The 24,506-nt window shown below is 40.4% G+C and overlaps 1 protein-coding gene across 2 annotated transcripts in view; it reads left to right on the forward strand.

Moving 5' to 3' along the window:
• KLHL29 (kelch like family member 29) overlaps positions 1–24,506 on the forward strand; it is a 405,487-nt gene that overhangs the window by 52,405 nt on the left and 328,576 nt on the right. For both annotated transcript variants that reach the window (XM_055714310.1, XM_055714311.1), the window contains exon 2: positions 16,949–17,055. The gene's annotated coding sequence lies outside the window, so the exon portion shown is untranslated. The remainder of the gene's footprint in view (positions 1–16,948; positions 17,056–24,506) is intronic.

Below are 24,506 nucleotides of genomic sequence, written 5' to 3' on the forward strand. Positions count from 1 at the left end.
AGCAGAACCAGTTGCTGCAATTCCCCATCAAAGAAAATCTTGTGGACTTGAATGAATAAGACTTAGGGAGAGCATTCTCCTGGGGAAGCTGATTAGTTAATACTTAAGTAATAGCTTTTTCTCTCCTCTCCTCCTGCATCTCCAGACCTGAAACAACACAAACTATTCCTAGATCAAAAGAACACTCAAGTCACTTTTATCAGACAAATATTACAAATGGTAGGCTCTTATTTCTCACTCGAGTAACAGCACAGGCTTTCACGATTCCTTTAATAAACTTAAAGTAGGTCATAATACCCACCACTGCATCCTTAAACTGGTATAAATCTTAGTTTCCAGAGTTTTAATTACAGTGGCTGCTCCCATTAGGTGGTCTTGTTTCGTGGCAGGATGCTAGACAGCTCTCTTGCTCCAAGTCATTTGTGGACTGCGGGTATGTCTGTCAAACCATAATGAGCAATGAAAGAATGAAGAATGTTAATTTAACTGATGCTGCTTTTGCTGTTAATGTAAGTACCACCAGCTGCACCTCGTAAACATTGCTGTTTGCTTGCCTGTGCATCACTATTCAGCGAGACCTAGTGTGATTGATAGAGGCAGAATTAGACTGATGGCTTGCATGCTGCAACTTTTCTGTAGTGCTACTTCTGTGAATGCTTTTTTGTTGCAAGAGACAGCTCCTAAATTTTGATTGCTTTTCAAACTAGCAAGTGCTGCTAGTGTCAAATGCTGATAATTGCTTTATGACAGAAAGGTATTATAAATTAAGGAGAGGTCAGCATAGATGATGTGCAGATTACCTGCTGGAGGAAGGATGGTTGGGTAGAAGTGACACTTAGGAGATGCTCGCTTTGGCATGCGGGGGTTCTGTGTGCTCACACACAGCTGCTTAAACAATGGGCCCTATAATAGGAAAGGACTTGCTGCAGCAATAGTGGTGCTTGAAGTCACTTTATAATTAGAGAAATTACTTAATAATGCAAAACTCCACAAATGTTTTTCTGGCCCATTAAGTGTTCATGTAAACTTCCAAAATAAAGCTGCATACCTTCTTTCACCTGCCAGTTGTGGCACGTAGTGAGCAAAAGCACATTTTGTTCCTCTTTGGTGGGTCATTAGGAGGGTGGTGAACCCCAAGAATTTGACACAGGCCACTTACACTCCAGTGCCAGCTCATCCAGAAGCATCTCTCCTTCCTGCCCTTGCTCCTGTGCCTCTTTAGCATTAGCCATATCCTTTGCCTTGATGGTTTCTTGAAGCGTTTCTCATCTCTATCATAGCTCCATTCTCACTCTGTCCTGATATACCCATTTATTTTAGAGGTGATTTACTAAGCACTTCTGTTTTTACTCCAAGTGTATGTCAGGGTGAAATGCTCTAAATCAAAATGACTGCAGTCTTTAGGCTTTAAATTATTTAGGGTTGAAAACAAAGAATACTCATTTAAGTAATTGATTTCTTTTTGCTCTCTATTGCATATAACTTATTTCGATAATATTCTCCAGTTAGTAATAATTGAAATGTTATGACTTGCAACTAAATACCTTAAATTTATACCACTCTTTACTAATCATAATAATATACTCTATCTGCACACTATTAGGTTTTAAAGCTTTATATTATTTAGGTAATAAATATTGTAGCTTTATTAAATTTATAACAGATCAATTCATAGCAAGCCATACTTTGGATGTCTTTCTGAACACCTATAATCAGTGAAGCTCCTTGTTTTGAATGGAGATGAGAGATGCGTAATGAGTCAGAACTGGTGGTTGTGACTCACAGGACCTGATGGTTGTGGCACCAGACTGCAGGCCAGAGTCTGGTCCCTGCTTCTGGGATGCGCCTGGGAGGAATGAGATGCAGTGCTCCTAGGTTTCTCATGTGTGTCATACCTGTAGGCAGTATCTTACACTACCTTTTTTTTTTTTTTTTGTGAAGGGTGTTGATGTTTTACGCAAAGTAGGCTGAGTCCTTAGTAGTGTTTGGGTGCTGCTTCATTTAGTTGCTAGACTGCAGCCTCATTACTCCAACTAGTGCAGTTCTGGTACATATGAAAACAGAACAACAGTCCTGAAAGCTTTCAGGCTAAGTAGAGAAAAACCCACACAGAAGTGGCCTTTAAGTCATTGATACCATAGATGTAAGTTCATAAAGCTTGCCAGAGCTGTGGCTTGGATATTTATGTCCTCCTTTTTGACCTGCCCCATAACCTGTGTTTATCAAGGCTTTAGAGTTTTTCAGTTTTATTGATTTCAAAGAGAATGACATACATGTAAACTTTTGGTGTCCATGCACCTAGGTGCTGTAATGAGATTTTTCCAAAAATGCTTGCATGTACTTCTAGGGACCAAAACTGGTTATTATATGGCCTCATGCTTGTAAGTTTGTAATATTAGGCTATATATCTATCTGTCTTGCTTTTTTCCCAGCCTGTGACTGAGAAATTAACTTTTCTTGGTCTTATTTTCAGTGCATTGGTCCAAGAAAATACTTCAACTGCTGGCTATATTGAAACAAAGAAAGAAAAAATATAATTCTGGACAGCCAAGGCTGAAAAATCTGGATTCTTGGGAAAGGTTACAGAAGGAAAAGATAAAAATAGTAACACTTAAGCACTAATAAGAGTAATAATATAGCTATGAGCTTTACAGTGTTTAAATACACAAACATGGTTGAATTGACCTCAAATGGCAAGACCACCTTCCATGGATATTTTTTGTATGTTTTCAAGTTGTTATTCTTTTACTTATATTCTGAAGATATCATTTAACATTTTCTTTAAACCTTAGTCTGTTTAAGCCCTTAGATTAAACCTAGGTTTTAGTACTACTTAAAAATTATATTTGAAATTATTACATCTAAATCCCATATAACTGAGAAATATTTACTTTAATACAACTTAGTATGAATTTCATAGTGCTTTCTTAAGGGAAAAAAACGTTTTACTCTTTTGTGAGAGTTTTCCATTTAGTGGCCATCTAAAATTATTTCATTCATAGCCATTAAAAAAAAGGTATTTCTTCTGTAAATAAGGGTCATTTTAATGGGTATGAAAAAATCCATTAAAATGTCATATCAGCATCAAAGCGTGATGCTTCAGTTTGCTATCTAGTTGGTTTTGGTTACGTTTTTTCCCCCACCCTTGAATATGTTGTGAGCAAACCAAAGAGAAGACCATGTGGGTGTATTCAGATAGTATTGCCACTGTCATAATGTGTAACTTCAGTAGAAGACCTGTCCTCCCCCTCAGTGTTGATTTCTCATCCTCTTTCTGTTGGTCTGCACAAGCTTCGGGTGGATCTGGTGAAGCACATCTCATTTCTTCAGTCCATGTGGGCATGCAGCAGCTTTTCCAGGGCTTCTTTCAGCAGTGGCACTGAAGGCACCTACTGCTGAAGCCTTGTGCCGTGGTATCAAAACAGGCTTGGCAGGAAGCAGCAGTGGTTAATGATGTGTCGTCTTGCCACAGAAGTGATCTGAAACTTACACTTGAATGTGGTTTAGGGAAGTGAAGAAGGGATAAGAGACCAAGTGAGTTATGAAGAGGTGACATCCTTACCACCAGGTATTTCTTTCATCTAGTTTCAGAAGAGGCTGCTGCTACGTTGAAGACTCTGTAATCTGGTTGTATTGCTAATCCCCGGATATACTCACAAATATATGTGTTTTTTTTCAGGAAGGAAAAGCTGCTTTGCTTCTTGGGGCAATAAGTCTAACTGGGTTTTGTTCACCTTGGGTTTTAGGCTGGAGATGAAAAAATGAACAAGGAGATATGCCAGCCTTCCAGCTCTTCCTGTAACTGATGACGTGTCCAATAAAGGGTAACATATCTGTCCACATGTAAGCCATAAAGTCAGGATCAAATGGGTGAAACTCCCAGCTTTAGTCCTTCTCTTATGAGTTGGTGACATATCCTGTTCTTCTCTCTGGCACTGGTGTAAGTTTTGTTGTAAACAGTTCTACTGTGTGAAGCTCAAGAATGCTTCAGTGAATTAAATATTCTGTGTTTAAAAATGAGCGGGTGAAAGAAATTAACTTTTTGAAGAAAAAAAACACCAGCAGCTTCTGATCTCATATTAGAAATAACTTAAGGCAGGCTGGACTAAGCAATCAGTAAGTAATACTTCCGTTTTCAATGACTGCACTTACCTCGTGCTAATTTTCATCAGCATTCCAGATAATAATACTACTAACCATTATTTTCTCGCCTAGTTTGCTCAGTACTGACAGATAATAGATGATCTTATTACAAATAGATTTGACACTGCATCCATGAAAATGTGAAAATTGGAGTCTCTCATCATTATTTAAAATGTGTGCTCGCTCACTCAAATGAGGTATAAGAGTCTACTTTGGAGATAAAGTAGGCCAGATTGCTGCAAAGGCTGCTTCAAGTGTCACACAGGTTAATGTAGATGTATTATGTATTTATATAGCCTATAGGAGGATAAATTTTCAGCAAATGATTTGGACTGAATGTGTACTTGATCAGGACTCTCATTAATAACCCATGGCCACACTATGGTGAGAAGTTACCTTTGCAATCACAAAGATTAATTCTGGGGCTGTCTGTTGTAGTTTGGGAGAAAGAGTCCAAAGAAACAGGCGAGTCACGTGTTATGTACTGAACAGCAATCTGTATGGACTGAGCTATAGATTAAGATCCTGTGCTATCCCTGACCTTTCGATTAAAATAGCGAATTTTTTTTCAGCCACCATCCTGGAAATTGGTACAACATTGCTTTTCTCTGAAGATGAGGCGTGCTCATGCTACGTGCACATCCATGAAGGTCCAATGCCAAACCATAACCTCCATGCATGAGACATCAAAGATAGATTTACTTTTTCCCATTGGGTATTAGGTCGTGCCCACGTTTCTGTGAGAATTACAGTAATGTAGTCAGAAGTTAGTAACTAAGGTGATGACCCACCCAGTCGGACTTGGTGCAAAGGAAGGAAGAACTGATTAAACATGGGACAACATTTTTTTTTTCTACTGATAACTCGATTTCCCTGCTTGGCTCATGAGACCCAGCATATTTTAAAATCTCAGGAGCATGGACATCGTCAGTTGACTTGTCCTGGATTGCTACAAAACTTCATTATTTTGCACTGGCCTTGTACATCTGAATGTGAGTAGTTGCAGAAGCCATGCAGCACAATAAAATGGTTTTGATAGACCTTTTCATCAATAGCATGTGCCTGTAATGTGGCATTTGGGTTGTATAGCTTGTGGAAGTGATCTAGAACCTGGACTAATCACACGAAGGCAGTTGGTGTTTTGAGAGTCTCTGAATTATGCATATGACAAATGAGAACCGTAAGAGAGAGCGCTGAGTGAGGCGGATTTGAATGGAGATGTTAGATGAGATGGAGACCTTCTGCCTGGAAAGCACATCAGCAGAGAGTTGGAGCTGTGGAGTCTTTTGATGCCACCGTTAGGCCATGAGGAGAAAACTGAGGAAGTAAACAGCAGCATCTCTGGCTCTGAGGCATTATCATCATACTGTCTGTCATGAGCGTGTTCTTCATATCGAGAAATGGGTGTGTGATGGTCTTATTTAAAGCCTTTGATGACAGGTTGCAGGATGCTGCCTGGGGCTATAAGACAAATAACAGTAGTGTTCTCCATGGTTGCTGCCTGACTTTAAAAATGAGTACCTTCCTGACTGCGCCAGTGCTGGTTTGTTAAGACGGAAACAGGTTCTCTGCTATCTATGTAGCTGCTGAACGTGCATGTGTTTTGGTCAGAGCTGTAAACAAGTTTGTTAAGGGAAGCACTGCGGTTCTTCACCTGGAGTATTCATGTGTCTCTAGATGTGGTCAAAGCATCACAAAGTACCTTAATGATGTGAAAGGACTTGCTGTAATGCCTCATTCAAAGTAGTTGGGTGGAGGCTGTCCACCAAGCTTATTGAGGAGGCCTGCTCATGGGGAGGCACTGGAGGTAGCGCTGATGCGCCACCCACCAAGCATGCAACTGAAAATAACATGATTGCCAGGAAAACATGAATCCTTTAAGGAAACTCTTTCCCTCTACTTAGCTCTCATATAGGCATCTGGATGATTGCAGGCAGTGCTGATTCTTCTTGGGGAAGGTTAGCTCTCAGGCTACCCACTGATGAAAGTTTCTCAGCACCATACGTAAAGAGCCTAAACCCTATGTTTTTATGTAACCTAATTCTTAAATTAAATCTAGCAGCTCAATTTTAACAGCATGATCTCCTCACACAATTGAATGAATTCTGCGATGGTCGTACGTGCTAAAGTCAACAATTTACATCAGGAGAACAAATTCTTGCTGTGCAGGAATTGCTTCTTTTTCTGATTATTCTCATGGAATCAGAAGTTTGATTGACTGTAACCTGCTCACCTCCCACACTTCCTCTTCTGTCTTAGTTTGCTTTATTTTTCCTCTAAAGGGGATCTTTTGTAACTGATCTGTTTATTCTGCTGTTTCTTTGGGGATGACAAATTAAGCTACAGATCTTTTTTTAGTGTTGTAATTGGGAGGTGGAAAGAGGAGATTGAGCTCTGTTACGCCACTGTGCTCCTGGCAGTCAGCTTTGGAAATTTGGTTCATTGCTTTGGAAAAGTGGCCAAGATCTGTGCCTCAAAGGTGTGAGAGTTTGAGTCCTGTCATTCTAATGTTGATTTGGGGTATAATAAATGGGACAGCTGATAAAGGATTGAGGAAGAGAAATATAATTAATGCCAATCAACAAAACTTATAGAAAATAAATCCTGTCAAGCTAACCTGATATCTATGAAGTGTTCTAGTGTGATTGCAAGTTTGATATTTATGGCTTCTACAAAGCATTTGACTTGGTGACACCATTTTGATTGAGAAATGACAACAAAATAATTTGATTTGGCATGTGTGAGGGATGGGAATTGAGCTTGCCCAACTTAAGCCATTTAAAATTCAGTATTCTACTCTAAACCAGGTGTCCTAGGCTCCGTCTGAAGTCAGTGGAGAGGAGGAAAGAGAGTTATTCCTCCACCCCTGCCTTTGGCACCAGGGAAACCTGACTTAGTAGGACAAAGCTGCTGTCTCTGTTGGTAATTTTTGTGTACATCCACAGGAGAACTTCAGGGAGGCTGTGCTAAATCTGGGTTTGACCATATTGCAGACGGTTTCAGAATGTTATGTTTGGGTCTGCGCCTCAGGGAGGTTGATGAGATAGGGAGAGATGGCAGAAGAGTGATAATGGTGGCGAAGGGGTGGAAAGACATGCCTTTAAGCCACTGGGATTTCTTGCAATCACTCATTACCCTAATCCAAGAGAAGGAAAGAATTGCTTAGCTTTTCTACATTGGAAATTTTAAGAAAGGAAGAGTCTTCAGTCTGGTGAACAAAAATATAGCAAGATTTGTTTTCTAGAAATGAAAGCCAAGAAAATTCATAATTGAAAAAACAAATAGGTTTTGACAGCAGGAATAATTAATCACTAAAGCCTTTCACCAACACCCCCAAGGCATCACTAGAAACTTGGTACTCATGACAGGATTTTTATTTCTTCTTCCTGAACAAGGCAAGAAATTGAGTCCTGTGTGTTAAAATATGCAAGAGAATTGGACTAAGGTCAAAAAGGGACTTCTAGGATTATCTGGTCAGTAAAAAGTGTGTTGGTCCCTGCAGTGAGAATGGTTTCCCTGGATGTGGTGAACTTTTCAGTCCAAAATGAATCAGAGAGAAAATGGAGACTGTATTTGTAGACTCAGAGGTGATTTCAGTCAGTCCTTCTATACCCAAAGGTAGTCTGCCGGTAGACTCTCATAGCTCTTGAAAACCTTTTTGGGATCCAGAATGTTGCTGGCCATACCACCCTGTAGCAGTGTTATTACCTTGGCTACATTTTTACCTTTCAGACTACTTTATACCTGAATATTGCATAAGGATGTTGTTACAGTCTCTTGGGGTATGGCAGTGTTAGTTCAGATCATAAGAGTAGTGGTTGCTTTTGCCCTTTCAAGCACTGGCTATTCTTTCCAAGCTAATGATACTGTGCTCACCTTTCCCATTTTGCAGCATCAGACCCAAGAGAATGAGCTTTTTAGATTTCCCCCCTGATCCCTGCTGTCTCTGGTACATTGTGAACCAAGTGCAGTTCTTGTTCTCTGTTCAGTTTGTCTTTGCATTGTGCAAGGCTTCACGTAAGCCAAGGAGGGACACAGAAGACTCTGCTAAGAGCCAGGTACTGGCTTTGCCATTGCTCTGGCTCTTTTACAGCAGCCTGTTCCTATCCTGCTGCTCCCCAGCTGTCTAATAGCATTCCTCCCACGTTACAAAGGCATGATGTGGCTGTCTTCCCATTACCTGCAGTTAGCTGGTTATGTTACCTGGCTCCCTGATAATCGCTGAGAGTCTTAACTCGAAGAGTAGGACTTTCTATTAAAAAAATAAATCTGCAAATGGCAAACCAACAGGTTTTGGTCTGTTTCTACTTTTCCATTAATTTAAAAAAAAAAAACAAACGTGGGAAAGACCGTTCATGATGTCAAAGAAGATGAGGTCCTTTAAGTCTCAAATGCTTCAGTGCTTTGAATGCTGGTCTCTCCAGCTGCTTTGTTGAAGCAATAGAGTTGGGAAGGTATCTTAGTCAAGCTGCCCTAAAACTTTTCAGCCTTTTAATCCCAGTGCCTTCAAACCATTTCAGAAGAAGGTATCTTTGTTAGTCTTGGCTTCAATAAAGAAATAAGACCTTTTAACACATGTACTTGCTTGTTACCTTCATCAAATCTCCAGGAAAGCCAGTGGACTTCAATGAATTTTGAAGAAGCTGATTTCACTTTAAGGAAATCTACCCTTTTTACTAGGCTGTGCTTGTCTTCAAAGCAACTTCGCTATTCAGGTGAATGATTTTGAACTGAACATTGCAGATTCATTAGAACTCTGCATTTGTTTGAATAAACAGTCTTCTCAGTGGTCTCTTTTTGCATGTGAATATTTTGCGTATCTCTTTTGAACTCCACACATCTCAGTAGCTTTCCTTGAGCTTTTTTTGGGCAAATAAAAAATAAATAAACTTAGAATGAGTAAGAAATTCCTGTTTGCATAATCACAGTCATCTGGTTGTGAGTCTTGATACAGAAAGCCACAGAAATTAGTGTTGTCTGGATAATACAGCTCTGTTTAACATGGTTTAGGGGAAGGATAGTGAAATACATTTTTTGAGGATGGGATCCTAAAGTGTCTGTCTACATTTTCTTCTGGAGTTTTGTTCAGTTGGGCAGGTGATTTAACTTCATTTACAGCATCAACTAAAAGCCATCTGTAGAAAAAGATAAGACTTAATAGACTATTAATGCTGGATGTCTGATCTTGTAGGTCTATAAACTCATTAGTAACCTGTGATCTCTGTACATCTTCCGGTGTTTTAAAAGTATCTTTTGAAAAAGTGTAAATTGGCAAGTTTTGTCATAATTACTCATTGCATTTGAGTTTGCAAAAGTAGCTTTGTTTAAGATCTGATTTTTCTAATGGCATATTTCACTGTTTCCATTTAAACTTTGAAGTGGCATCTTTGTTTTTCCCTTTTAAAGAGCAGCATAATCCAGATGCCTGTCAAAAGAGTTGATGTAGCATTTTATGAGTAATCCTTGTTTGAGATTTTTGTTTGGTCAGAAATATTTTCCAAGCTCTTATAAAGCTCCCCATGAATATTATTGATGTATACTTCCGTTAAAAGAAGTGATTATCCATGCAGGAATACATACTGAACAGTTGGTTCTAAAGCACAAATGTTTTCTCAAAAGTTACATGATGTCATAGGAGGAGTTAATTCGTCAGTGTAATGGAACAGGGAGATACTGAGCTAAAATTACTCTCCCCTTCCTTTTTCTCAGCTTAACTTTTTGAAGCACAGGCTAACATTTAAGTTTGGAGAAGTTTTTTGAAAGTATATACAACACAGGATAACCTCAGGGTTACTGTCAGCCTGTCTGAATCTTTGATGAAGAGATGTTAATAGTTCCCAGCCTGCTTTCAGAGAGATGAGTATGATTGTGAGAAACACTGACTAAAACATACAGAGTGGCATTAGGAATCTAGCTGTTACCATTTCAAACCTGGAGCTGTTAGACAGTACATCCAGCGATGCTCTCATTTGTTGCTGTTAAAAGACTTGCATAAATAACTTGCACTTCAGGTATCTGCCGACATCCTCCTCTCTGGTCATTTTTCTCTGGCAATTCTTCAGTCTTGGTGGCTGCAGCTTAAATTTTTAGGGACCTTGATGAGGACTGGTGGCATTGTGGTCTTTTTCCAAGCATTTCAGAATCCTTTTGGCTTGCAAATGCTGTGGGGTCTGCAGGCCTTGCAGTGCTTTAGCCTGCAAATTAGTAGTTGTCTCCTCAGTTGAGGAAAAGAGAGATCTGTAAGTTCTGTAATAATTAATAGATTAGGGTCAACATACACAATAGTGTTCTGTGGGCATCAGAGTGCAGGGCAGTCACTCCTTCCTATAAAGTCAGTGAGATTGAAAATGGATGCATCCTTCAGTTCCAGCCCTGCGTTTTTATTTTTTCTATCCCAGTATGCAGCTCTTGGCTGCAACTTCACCCAACTTCAGAGCCTGTGTAGGTTCTCATGGGATCCATAATTACTCCCTTCTCAGACCAGTTGCTCAGTTTCTGACAGTGTTAGGGCAACAGGTCACACCAGGAATTACAGAGATTTTCCTTGTAGAGCTGGAATAGTCCCAGTCTGAGTACGCTAAGGATAGCTGGGACAGCGCAGCAGTAGTCCCTAACCTGTGCAGGACTTGGAGCTTTGGGTATGTCAGCCTGTACTTCGTTCCTGTGTCTGTATGGCTTCCTGGTTGTGCTAAGCTTGGCTGTTTGCAGGGTGATTTGCCAGATACACTGCCTATAAGCACCCTTCTCTTACTGGTTGTAAAACATCTACGTAGCCTGCCTAGAGAATGTTTATACTTCATATTGGAGTCATCCCTTTTGCCCTCCCTGCCCTGTCCCAATTTGCTTTCCTTTGCCTTGTTTATTTGGAATGAGGGCATGCTCCAGCCCTGCCTCTGTTTTGTTCATTTTCTTCAGCCCCTGCCTGAAGCTGTGGTACCTGTTGTGGGGGAGGTTGTGTTTGCAGTGCAGAGCAGCTTGTAAAGGGCATTTTTAAAGCATTTTCTGCTTCAGAGTTGATTTATAGGTTGTCTGCACGGGCAGGCTTTCATAGAATATTTTTGTGTTAAACTTATTCTGATTAATTAACCTACAATAACTGTCTCCATGTCCTTGGCTTTATCCTTCTTCATTTCCAAATACAGTTTAACTACAAGTGAGATGCTGTGGGCAGGTGCTGCATGGTTCGTTGTTTCTTCACTAATGTCCACGTCGTGCACCTCTGCTGCAGGCTCTTGGGTGGCCTCTGCTTCAGAGGAGCTCTGAAACAATCCCTCATTGCAGTACTGCGTCGCTAAATGTTGCTGCATGCTTCTCATCTTACCTTAGATCAGGAGGATGCTTTTTAAATCTGCATATGCTTCTGTCACCCTGCACAGCTCTTGGTGGATGAGCTAATCTGCTGTATTGCCCTTGGATGTTTCATCTGTAACAGAGAAGCTCTGAAACGGGTTCTTGCTGCATAAGAAAACTGGGGCTTTGACTTGACATCAGATAAAATCACTCTCCCTCATCCTTTCTTGCCCTTTGGAAATCTGTTTTCTAATTTAGTACTTAGATGAAGCATGGTGAGCTTTCCATTAGCTGCTCGTGGTGTCACCACGTCTCATTGTTTGTTGGTGCAGGGTAACTCAATTTTGTTGAGGTTTGGGGGAATCCAGTTGATATATCTGCTTTCTCCAAAAGATCCAGACCTGCTTCTCACTGACCAGGTCTTTGAGCCAAAGGCACTTCTGAGTATTCATCCCTTCATGAAAATGCCCATGTTGATGGGGTGCATGAGCTAACGCCAACTTCTTATACCATGTTTTGTCTGGTCTCCTGCTAGTTTTACCCTGAACAATGAGCTGCCTGCTTCAGAAAGCTTTTGACTACAATGATGCAATATCTAAAACAGGTACTTGTTTTCTATCAGGTTGCTTCAAGTCATTTAATTTAGAAGCTTAGGTACGGTACAGGATGTGTGATCTGTCTGTATTGAGGTTGTTAGGCTCCTAAAGGACAGATGAGGCTTCTGCTGTAGGCTTCTGTAAGGTACCTTTGACTTAATAAGTATTGATACAAGGAATTGAGGCTTTGCCTTTACAGATAGTCCGCTATGATGAGAGGTGGCAACTCTTGGGTGTGGTGTTTAAAGCTCCTCGCTGTGCTATTGCCTCTTCCAGTTTCAGTATTGTATTGTAGTGACTCAGAACTACCTGGCATGCGTTGCTCTCCTTGCTTCCCCTCTCAATGGAAACTACTTGTAAAGGTTTGGTAAGATAAAACACCTTTCATATAAACAGCCAAGACTTTCTAAAGTGGGGGAAGAAAAACTCAGCCAAACGGTAATAAACAATGTAAATTGCAGTATGTTAAACAGTAAAGACTGTTAATCCTGTCTTTGTGTTGCTCCAAGTAATAATTTTGACTCTTCTTTGGGACTGCATGTCCAGGAGCAAGCAAACAGATTTTGAACTTAAGCCTGCCTTTGTGTACCATTTTCATGGTGATGGATTATTGCTTTTCTTGCTCATTTTTTTTTCCCCTTCTGATCCTTCTTTCTTCAGATGTCCTGTATCCAGCTGTGAGGTCTGTTTTGCTTTTCCCTGTGGCACTGCTGTCTAGAATCTGCAATGCACTTTGTAAATATTCTTAATGTCTTTCATCATTGAGGTGGGAAGGTGAAGGGTTTCCTTAATGTAAAACTGTCATTGGCTTCTCAGGCTGCTTCTCAATCAGAAAGCCATTTTATTTTTTTATTACTGTGAAAGACTCCTTTTCTGTTCTGCAAAGTTCTAGAACAAGAGTCCTGAGACTACTTTGAAAAGTGGATGTTTCCCCAAGGAGATCTTCCAGAGCAGCTCCGGCCCAGTGTTGCCCTTGGAGATGATGGGTTAACTAAGATAGGATGAGTTGCTATGCAAAGAAGAAATTACTCCCTTGAGTTTTTTCTTTCGTTTCCATAAACTGCTTCATGAAAACAGTGCTCTTTCCAGCAAACAAAACTTAAAACAAAAAATTCTATTTTCGTTTGAGCTTTTTCAGGCAGTCCATGTGAAGTTCTTTAGTCATGTTGTGAAAGTCAGAAATATTTACTTGAAATGTCTCAACATTTTCAATTTGAGAAGTGTTAAACAGATAAATAATTAGACCAGCTATTTGAAAAGCCTTAACTCCAAAATGAGTTTAACACTGTAAACAAAGCAGGTGAAGGAGGAGGATGGGGCTCTGTATAACAGGACAGGAATGATGGTGGATGGTGTGGACAAGATGTTTACATATCTGCATCTTCCCCAGGCCTTCCATGTACTACTTTCTTGTATTACCTTGCTTTAAGTTTTCAAAAAACTAACCTGCAGCTGGTTAGAGGTTAGGCAGGGCTTTGTTTTCTGTATGAACTAAGGACTAAAAAATTTAAATGTTTTGTCTTTTTCATAGAATAATAAATCATAGAATGGTTTGGGTTGGAAGGGACCTTAAAGATCATCTAGTTCCAACCCTGCTGCCACGGGCAGGGACACCTTCCACTAGACCAGGTTGCTCAAAGGCCCATCCAGCCTGGCCTTGGACACTCCCAGGGATGGGAACAGGGCAACCTGTTCCAGTGCCTCGCCACCCTCACAGTAAAGAATTTCTTCCTTATATCTAATCTAAATCTACCCTCTTTGAGTTTAAAGCCATTACCCCTTCTCCTATCACTACACGCCCTTGCAAAAAGTCCCTCTGCAGCTTTCTTGTAGATCCCATTCAGGTACTGGAAGACCAGTATAAGTCTCCCCCAAAGCCCTCTCTTCTGCTGGATGAATCACCCAAACTCTCTCAGCTTGTCCCCGTAACAGAGGTGCTCCGGCCCTCTCATCATCTTCATGGCCCTCCTCTGGACTCGCTCCAACAGGTCCATGCCCTTCTTATGTTGGGCGACCAGAGCTGAACGCAGTACTCCTGGTGGGGTCTCACAAGAGCAGAGTAGAGGGGGAGAATCACCTCCCTTGACCTGCTCATCACATTTCTTTTGATGTAGCCCAGGATATGGATAACTTTCTGGGCTGCAGACCTGCACTGCCAGCTCATGTTGAGCTTTACGTCAACCAACACCTCCCAAGTCTTTCCCCTCAGGGCTGCTCTCAATCCATTCTCCACCCAGCCTATATTTGTGCTTGGGATTGCAGTGACCCATGTGCAGGACCTTGCACTTGGCTTTGTTGAACTTTGAGGTTTGCACAGGCCCACTTCTCAAGCCCGTCAAGGTCTTTCTGGGTGGCATCCCTTCCCAGGGATGGTGCCATCAGCAAACTTGCTGAGGGTGCACTTGATCCCACTGTCCGTGTCACTTACGCAGATGTTAAACAGCATCGGTCCCATTACTGACCCCAGAGGAACGCCAGTCATCGCTGGTCTCCGCTTGGACATTGAGTCGTTGACCACAACTCCTTGAGTACAACCATCCAGCCAATTCCTTCTCTACCCAGTAGTCCGTCCATCCAATCCATGCCTCTCTGATTTACAGATGAGGATGTCACGCAGAACAGTGTCAGGTGCTTTGCAGAAGTCCAGGTAGATGATGTCAGTCGCTTTTCCCCAACCACCAATGTTGTAACCCGTAGAAGGCCACCAGATTTGTCAGGCACGGTTTGCCCTTAGTGAAGCCATGCTGGCTGTCACCAATCGCCTCCTTATTTTCCATGTGCCTTAGCATAGTTTCCAGGAGGATCTGCTCCATGATCTTGCCAGGATCACAGAGGTGACACTGACTGGCCTGTAGTTTCCCGGGTCTTCCTTTATTCCTTTTTTAAAAATGGGGGCTATGTTTCCCCTTTTCCAGTCAGTGGTAACTTCACCAGACTGCCACGACTTCTCAAATGCAATGGCTAGTGGCTTAGCAACTTCATCTGCCAGTTTTCTCAGGACCTGCAGATGCATCTCACCATGTCCCATGGACTTGTGTACCTTCAGGTTCCTTAGATGGTCTTGAACCTGATCTTCTACTACAGTGGGTGGTTCTTCATTCTCCCCGTCCCTGCCTTCGAAGGCAACGTGGGCAGTGGGGCTGGAGCACTTGCTGGCGAAGACTGAGGCAAAAAAAACATTGAGTACCTCAGCCTTCTCCATATCTCGGGTAACCAGGTCTCCCGTTTCCTTCCAGAGAGGCCCCACATTTTCCCTAGTCTTCCTTTTATCACCAATGTACCTATAGAAGCTTTTCTTGTTGCCCTTGAGATTCCTGCCTAGATTTAGTTCTGTCAGGGCTTTGGGCTTCCTAACCTGATCCCCGGATTCTTGGTAAATTTCTCTATATTCGCTGCAGGCTACCTGTCCTTGTGTCCTTGTTTGCTTTATGAGGTTAACTTTGGGGTATCAGCTAGCTTTAATTCCATCTCTTTAAACTTTTTTTTTTTATAGTGGTCTGATTTCCCTCCCCCCCGCCGCCCCCCCCCCCCTCCCCCGTGTGATGGTATGTCTTCCCTTGCAGCCAGCTTTCATTACAGATCATTCGTTGCAGCATGAGCCGTTTGCTCAGCTAGTCAAACCAAAGTTGCTATGTGGTTCTTTTGCAGAAATATAGTTAGAATTTACCAGTTTTATTAAACTGTCTTAAAGGAATAGAGCACGATGAAATGGAGCTCACTGCTTGACTGATCCGCCAAGTGACCTTGCATAATTCGTTTATTTCTTCCATGTGCTTCTGTTTCCTGTTTTTGGTTTGTTTTTTTTTACCACCCTCACCTTCACCGCATCTCTTTGGAATATAAGCTCTTCAGTGCTGAGCCGGTTTTAGGCTTTCACAAGGAAAGTTATTTTGTCGGGCTACTTAAAGATAGCAAAAGTCATACAATTACTCTGTAATAACATGCTAGCAGAATAGGGAGATATTTTCCAAGGAGATGTTTTGCGTCGTAAACCTTCTACAGCTTGCAGGTAGGATTAGTGAAGTGTTGCTCTACCACCTCAAAATTATTATAATTACACAAAAACATAAAGTTTATATAAAATGAAAAAAGCTTAAGCTGAGATAACGGGAGGGAAGCCCTGATTGCATTGTTCAAGGGAAGTGCACTGTAAACTTCAAATTAGTTTGTAGCAACTCAATTACTTGTATGCAGCTCTCTTGTCACTGTAAGAATCTTCTTAGTGGAAACTGAAACTCCACTGCTAAAAACATGAAATCAATAGGTACTATTATATCCACTTAAAAAAAATATTGTATTGATTTGCAGATAATGACAGCAGTTCATTCTTGCAGGATTACATGCCACTTCCTGTTATAAAGATTACTTCAATATATATTACGTATGAGATGGAGAACATAGGTATAAAACTGCTTTGCTTTAATGAATAGTCATTTTACTCTGGGTATTAAAATAAGATATATTTCTTTAAATTTATCTCTTGGGAGTATTTTGATTTCATGGGCAAACCTGTGTTATCAAAGACTCTAGAACACTATTAAACATTTACGTAATCAGATTGCCTTGTTTTTGAAAGTGCTTGAATTCGCCGTCCTCTCTTTGATAGCAATTAATTAAGCAAAATATTGTACTCTTTCTGGTCTCCTCCACATCCTTGATTAGAGGGTTAACACCATGTTACCTTGGGTATTAGACATTCTTTGCTAACCCACAAGTATCTACCAGCATCTAAGTTTCCGTGCTTCGTAACAAATTTCTGTCACCCTCAGAGGATTAAATTCTTCATGTTGATCATGGTAGTCTCCCATTGTGCAGCTATTTTTTTTTTCTTGTGCTGTGGCTCATTTGAAGCCTATTTTATTAAGCATAAGTGACTTTATCTTCATGTATTAAAACAGCTTTTTTTCAACTCTTTCTAGGGAATCTGGCTTTGCAGAAACCTTCTGCTAAATGCAAGGGTTTGCTGTCCTGTTTACTGACTGTTACACCTGAGGCTGATTTTGATACGTATTCTGGATATTACAGGGTAAGTGTGCAGATATCTGTTCTTGGTGTGGTTTGTTTTAATTTCATGGTCTCTTATTTAATTACACAAATGCAGTTTGGGCTGTGCTTGCTTTTCCTTTCAGTGACTGCAGCAAGCCCCTATTGGAGCATGTGCAACTGAGTGTCTGTGTTACAAAAGAAAAATAATGTAGTAGGATGACTGCTAATGCTGTAAACCTGATTAAGGGTATTTGAATTTGGTGGTGTAGCTCCAAGAGGGAGCAAAGGTATTTTGGTTTGTTCTTTTTTTTTTTTAATACGTACAGACTCATAGGCCTGTATCTTAAGAAATTGTTAAGAGCTATGAGATGCTTATCTGGATGTAGTGAATATTTTATGTTGTAAGCTGACAAATGTGCATGTATTTTTATATTACAAGTGAAACATTCTTCATAATGTACATAGTTATAAATATCTGTGAAGTTCACAAGATTAAGTTTAAATATTTGGAAGAGGAAGTTTAAAGGTTACTTGGTTTCTTGGGGGCATGGGGGAGGGAAAGAAAGAACTGATTCCTTTTTACAAATTCTACTGTGCACATCGGAATATAACCTTAAAGACTTGACTTCATTGTTGAATGGCTCTTGTGGGATTTTTTTTTTTTTTTTTCACTTCCCAGCTACTGGAGGAAAGTGTAATTTAGTGGAGACAGATTTGGTTTTTTCTTTTTTTTTTTTTTTTTGTTTTTTTTCCTCTTCTTCAGTCTTAATCCTCTGCTTCCACCTTCTCTTTCAACCTGCTGTTTTTTTTGCCTCACCCCTTTCCTGGCTTCTTTTTGCAATCTTCTCTTGTTTTTAATTCATGGAGCTAATCCTGGCCCTTGGTGAAGTTTGATGTCTTTCTTTGCTTCCTTTGACCAGTTTTCTGTCTTCTCACAACCAGATATGTAGATATGGGGTAATTCAGGCTGGAAGGCATGTGGGGAGATCAAACTTCTGCTCGGAGCATAATCCCCTAGAGCAGGTTGCACAGAGCCATGTCCAATTGGATTTTGAATATCTCTAAAGATGCAGACTCCAAAACTTTGTTGGGCGCCTGTTGCCATGTTTCACCACCTCATGAAGGGTATTTTCCTTACCTAAAATCTTAATTTCCATTGTTGCATCTTCTTTCTTCTTGTCATATCTCTGTGCCTTTCCAAGAATAGGCTCACTCTGTCTCCTTGCACCTTCCTTTTGGGGAATTGAAAAACATAGTGAGGTCTGTAGGAGCTCAGCTTGTGTCCCAGCCACCAGTATCCTCCAGTGGACTTGCTCAAGTATGTCAAAACCTTCTTGTTCTGGAGGGCTCACAAATCCTGCCTGAAGAAGAACAATCACTTCTCTGGACCTGCTGGCTGCTCTTACTAACACAGTCCAGGATTGATATGCTTGGCCTTTCTTGCAAGGGCATATTGCTGGCTCAAGTTCTACTTGTTGTTTGCCAAAACTACCAAGTCCTATTTTTATTTTATTTTTGTATTTTTAATCTGTTCAATCTTTCTCACACACTGTTGTGCAATCCTTACTACCAGTGTTTGATGTTCTTTCACAGGATTCCTTATCGAACACCTCAATATCCCCAGTGCATCTTGATCAAAATGTTTCTGGCAGCCTTTTCCCAGAAATGAGTTTGAAGTACACTTTGGAAACAGCGAAAGCCCATTTCCAAGTCTTTCACTCTTGGAAATGGGCATATTTCCCTGAGCAACTGGCTTAAAGCTTTCTATGTAGTTTTGATAATTTAAAAATATTTTTCAATTCCTATCATTAGTATGTTCATGGTAAAACAGGAAATTGTGTGTATGCTTAGGGTGTGTACAAGTGTGTATGGGAGAGTATATTTAATCCTTTTTCTGTGCTGCCAGTGCACAGTCATAAATAGTGTATATAATAACACATATATAAAATTGCTGCTGTAAATTGAGTCTGAATTATGAGTAAGGCTTTTATTTTATATTCTTTCTTTATATTTGTCCCTGCATGTGTGTGCAATGCTACAAATTGCAGATGCCAACAACAGTAGTTGTAGTTAAATAAAATGTTCTCAAGATTTTGGTTACTTTAGTAGCCCTCGCGATGAATAACATACCAGAGCACGTATGTTGGGAGATATGCCAGAGAATGGACACTCAGGAATACAGTCTCAGCCTTAGCTTGACATGCTGATCTGGTGGTCCTTGGGAAAGGGAGACATGCTCCTGTGCTCCTGCAGGCTTTGCTGACTGGTTTACGTGTAAGTGGCCTTCGGGGAAGGACCAAGAGGAGATCAGTTATTCAGTGCTCGGATCATAATTAATACTTTGGCCTGGGTGGCTGTAGATCAGGTACAAGTTCCTCAGTTTATATCTACCAAGGAGGGGAGCAAAAGAAGCATTGAGATGGCAAGGGGTGCAGAGGGGGTTAAACATGCTGAGTCAGGGAAAAATAGTTGAGCAGAAAATAAACGGAAAGGATTAAAGAAAGAGTACAGAAATGTGGATTAAGACTTTAACTTGCAACGAAGTGTTTTGTTCTTAATTCAGAGAAATGTTGTTTGACTCATGAAGAAGTAGTTATACTAGAGCAACTCATATAGTGATGAGTGACCGTTTAATTCACTTTCTGTGGTGGGGAATGTCTAGCAAATCCAGCTTGTGATAAGTTTCAGGATCACCTAGTCATATCAACATAAAATGCTGAGGCTAGTCTTAGGCTGAATATCAAATTATTGCAAAGTTATTCTGTTAGGTTATGGTATGCCTCTGGGTGTTTCTGCTCACCATGGCTGTGATCTAGTCGTAACAAAAGAAGGAAAAAAAAAAAAAAAATTGGAAGTGAGAAGCCAGTTGTTTCCAGGCTTACTCCTGAAGGCTTCTGTTATGTGTGAGAAGCTGTCTGAAAGGGGCTTGAATTCCAGGATGGACTTAGCCTCCTTCTGGGAACGGGTTGCATGTAGGAATTGCATGCTTGTCTGTCTTAACTGTTTTTGGATATTCCTAGCTCAGCTTTTCCCCTTAAAAGGCCTTTTAACGTGCTTAGTTTTTCTGAGGGATATAAAAAGTATTTATGCATGTTGACTGTAGCCCTGTATATCCTGACAATCACGTGTGGTTGCAATTTTTGTATTCCATCTGAGAAGGTACTTAACCCCAGTTTTTTTTCTGGTTCAAACTGGATTAATTTTCATCGTATGCAGCACCTCTTCTAAAGTGCAGGTGGGGGGGAGGAATTTGAAACGAAGAACTTGAGAGCTTTTTCTGTGATGCAGTTAATTTTAATAACCATGGGTCTCTCTGCACAGCAGACTGATTACTTTTTGGAGTATTTCTTAGGAGGAGAGAGGGTCAGGAAGATATGTAAACTTGAAGTGAGACCTCAAATGACCACATGCATTTAGGAGCTTGGACAGAATGATTTCATTTTGCATTTCATTTTTGTGGTTTTAGGTGGGTGAAAGCAAAGATTTGGGTTTGTTCCATTTCCTCCTCTTCCGGAGGAGCAAGCCAAATCAAATAAAAAAAGTTAGTCACAGAAGTCTAAGCTCACACTTTTTGTATGAATCTGTGGTAAGCTTTGGGATGCAGCAGGGAAACAAAGGAATAACCTCACTTGGTTTTGGTATGATATTCATAGAATAATTCAGTTTGGGAAAGACCTTGGGAGGTCATCTTGTCCAGCCTCCTGCTCAACACAGGCCAACTGCAAAGGCAGAGCGGGTTGTTCAGGGCTCTGTGTGTGTCAAGGCAAGTCCATTAATACCTCTGAGGACAGAGGCCCTGCAGCCTCCCCAGGCAGTCGTTCTGCTGGTTAAGCACCCGCTCTGAATTTTCCTTCCTTACATCTTAAAGATTTTTCCGTTGTTGCAGCTTGTGCCTGTTGCGCCCTTGTTACTGCGTGCTCCGGGAAGAGTCTGGTTCTTTGTGTGCTCCAGACCTTTAACTATCCACTAAATCATGACAAACTGGAGATCCGTGTTTATAAAAAGCTTGGATCAATGTTTGTCAAGCGCCTGTGTATCAGGCAGTATTTTTGTGTATGTGTTTGAGTCTACTTAACAGCATTTCTGGTTTTTTTGTTTGTTTGTTTGTTTTTTTGGGTTTTTTTTAGCAGGACTCTTGATTTTGCTGTCCTGTTACATAAGGGAGCAAGTATGGACTGAGGCACAGGCACCATTCAAACTAACATTTCTATAGGCACCAACACAAAAATACCCGTGTTCCTTTCAGGCTGCAAGTAAGGCATGTTGGGTAGGCCTGGACTTACTCAGAGCTTGGAGTTGGATACAGTTCCTGTTCCTGTCTGCCACAGCCACTTCTGTAATAGTTGTGCTTCATCTTCGATGCCATTAAAATGGAGATTATACACTCTTATTCATGAAAGCGCTGCAAGTCCTATGGTAACTGTTAAATTCGTTCAGTTACTTGGGATAGAACTGCTATAAAAACGGCAAAAAAATGTATGTTTATAGTATAAACTGCATGCTTGTGGTTATAGAGGGTTATGTTAACTGCATGCTTTTTGTAGGTTGCTTTTAAACCAAAGACGTATGCTTTTGTAGTGCATTGTGTTACTGTACAAATTGGGTGTTTTTATCCAAATTACTTGTTGGAAATTGAAGGAGACATACACAGGGGTTGCTAGGGTGGCCTCATTTTTCACATTCAAGATCTGGAAGTAGAAACAAAGCTTAGAAACTTGGGATTCTTTTAAAATTTAAGTCCTTTCGTAGAAGCAGTTAAGTATTCTCTATGTAGGCTTTAATAATAATGAGTTTTTGGTGCTGGGATGAGCGATAATTGCAAATGGCAAAAAGTCATCAGAATGTTGTTACTCAGATTGCAGATTTTATTAATCATAAAAGAAATTACTCACCTAGAAGGCTGTTTTATAAGTGCTCATTTATGTGAAGACTTGCTGCCTAATTTATTTTGTTTAAAAAAACTCACAGAAAACCACAACCATAAAAACCTGCAAACTTTGTCTTGTCCTTCAAAACCATGATTATTTTGTCCTTCTCATCCAGTTTGGTTATGTCATCTGTGCTCCTGCTTATCAGTGAGACCAATCTTATTTTTGTCCCTTCTCTCTCACAAATGTATCTGCTGCTGCTTGCATTTATTCTGTTAGCTGAGTACTGTGCATTTCCCCTGCATGCATTTCCTCCACAATTAAAAAGGATGTTTATCTTTTATGAATAACTTCTTAGGTAGATGAGTTGTTTGGCCCTGTATGTGTTTCTGATCTCACGATGTGTTGGGACTTGCAGATGTAAATTAAATTTTCATCTGTTTTCTCCCACTTCTTTTATGTTGTTTTCAACATGAGTCTTGTTTAAGTAAAGAAATTGAGCACATCCTTCACTGTAGGAATACAATTAGTGAATGACTCTGCCCTGTGAGCTTATAACAGGGTACCTACAAAAGTATCTCTTTAATTGGGGTGTTGGGTAGTAAACTCTTCAGGGTATGGGTACAGCCTTTACATGTTCCTGCTAAAGAATTCATACAGAGAGCATTGCTACAGCATGAATATTCAACAACTGCCTGCCCCTTATTCCTTATGCTGAAATATTAATACAGAAGTGATTCTGCACCTAATCTTGCTGAGATCGGGTGCATGCACCCAAGCCTTTTTGCAGGATCATGCTTTCTGCTCCATGCTGAACACCAATTACTCTCAGTAATGAGGCTGGATCTATAGCTGCTGTTGCTAAAATGGTGGTAGACTTTCATGTGGAAGGCAAGGAGCATGGGCTGTGCTCCTGTCTGTGTGCCACTGGGTCACTGTTTCAGAAGGACATTAGCCTCAAGGCTACTGTCAAGGGGGGAAATGAAGCTACTACTCATCGTAGGAAAAGTAATTTGTGACACGTGGATAGAGAAGTACTTTACTGTAATGCCCGTTGTGACAAAGCTCTCTTTGAACTTTGCTGGTACCTAATTGAGATCCTTCAGCTGGCACTTTCATCACTCAGGCCTTTTCAGGGTCAGATTGCAGGTGACTCAGTAGCAAAATGGCTTCAAAAGTGCAGGATTCCAGGGCTCTGCCATGCTCTGGGCTGTCACGTGAAAATAGGATTTCACAATTGATACTGCAGACTTCTGAGTCTATATTATAAACTAATATTTAAAGTATGCCCCGACAATTCTAGTCTCAAAGTTGGTTGTTGAAACTATAATGTATTTGAACACAAAATTATGCAGGTTCAAGAGAAGATTGCTATGGTACTGGAGCAGATTCTTCTGTTTCATGTATATTTGAAAGCTGAGAAAGCTTCTGCTGAAGTCAGACAATACAGGCTTGTCAAATTGTTCGCGAACGAAAAGATTGCTCTTGGATGGAATTAATTTGCAGTATCTCATTTACCATCTTAGTTTTGTCATGAATTTTCCCTACTCGGCAGCCTGAAATGCCAAGTGAAAAACTGTTTCAGTGAGAGATAATATAATATATTAAGAAAATGTTATTGATCACAGTATGCTTTTACTGGAAGATGACTCTTTCTGACTGGAACTCAAGGGACTTTGCCTTGTTATAGTAGGAAAATGTATTGTAACATGCAAACAGGATTATTGTTAAGGTCACAACAACCTAGTTTTTACATTCCATTTCCTCTGGAAGTGAGCTTCATAACTAACTGTCTGCTGGGTTAGTGTAAGAAAATTTCAGGTTTAAACTTGTAAAAAAAAAACAAACAACAAAACAAAACACAAAACCCTAAAGGTTACAGCAAGTCTTTTATGAAGGAAGGAAATGAATACTGTTTTCCACATCACCAAAGGTCAGAACTTGTAATTGATAGGCATTAATGTAAGCATTTGGTTATCCTGATGGACTGTGTTATGGTGGTTCTTGGTCAGAATCAAGTGATGGGACATTTTCTCATCATACATATATTTTATGCATATGTTATAGTCGGAAAGTGTTGCGCATTTTATTTCCTTCCATACACAAGGATTATGAGGCACTTAGTTTTCCCACCTAACGTGGGAAGATTAGCTAAGTGGAAGAGTCTGTGATGCTCACAAGCAGCTTATGTGGCTATATGGACACCATTACTCTGCCAAGCACGAGGACATAAATTTGTGATGAGGTGCACAGTACAGGCAACTTAAAACAAGGGTGCCTTTAAATATTTTTGATGTGAAGAGGGCTTCCACTACATAAACAGTAGCTCAAAGCCATTAAGGTCCTGCTTGCAATGAGACTGCTTTCTACTGAAGGGCTCAAAATTTCCCGACAAAACTAAGCATGTCATTAAGAAGATACTTATTAAAGGTGTTTTGAGCCATTTCTAATGAAACTCATCCAAAACATGTTCTGCAAAACTTAACTCTTTACCAGATCTTATCTCTGTGTGATTTGGGTTAGGGTATTTTGAGCCCTGTTAATTTAGGTTGGAAACACAAATTTGTATGGAATAAATCAGTCAGGATTGCACTGCGAATCCAAGAATATTGTATTTTCTGTT

The sequence above is a fragment of the Falco cherrug genome, chromosome 6 (assembly GCF_023634085.1).
Source record: "Falco cherrug isolate bFalChe1 chromosome 6, bFalChe1.pri, whole genome shotgun sequence".
NCBI lineage: Eukaryota > Metazoa > Chordata > Aves > Falconiformes > Falconidae > Falco > Falco cherrug.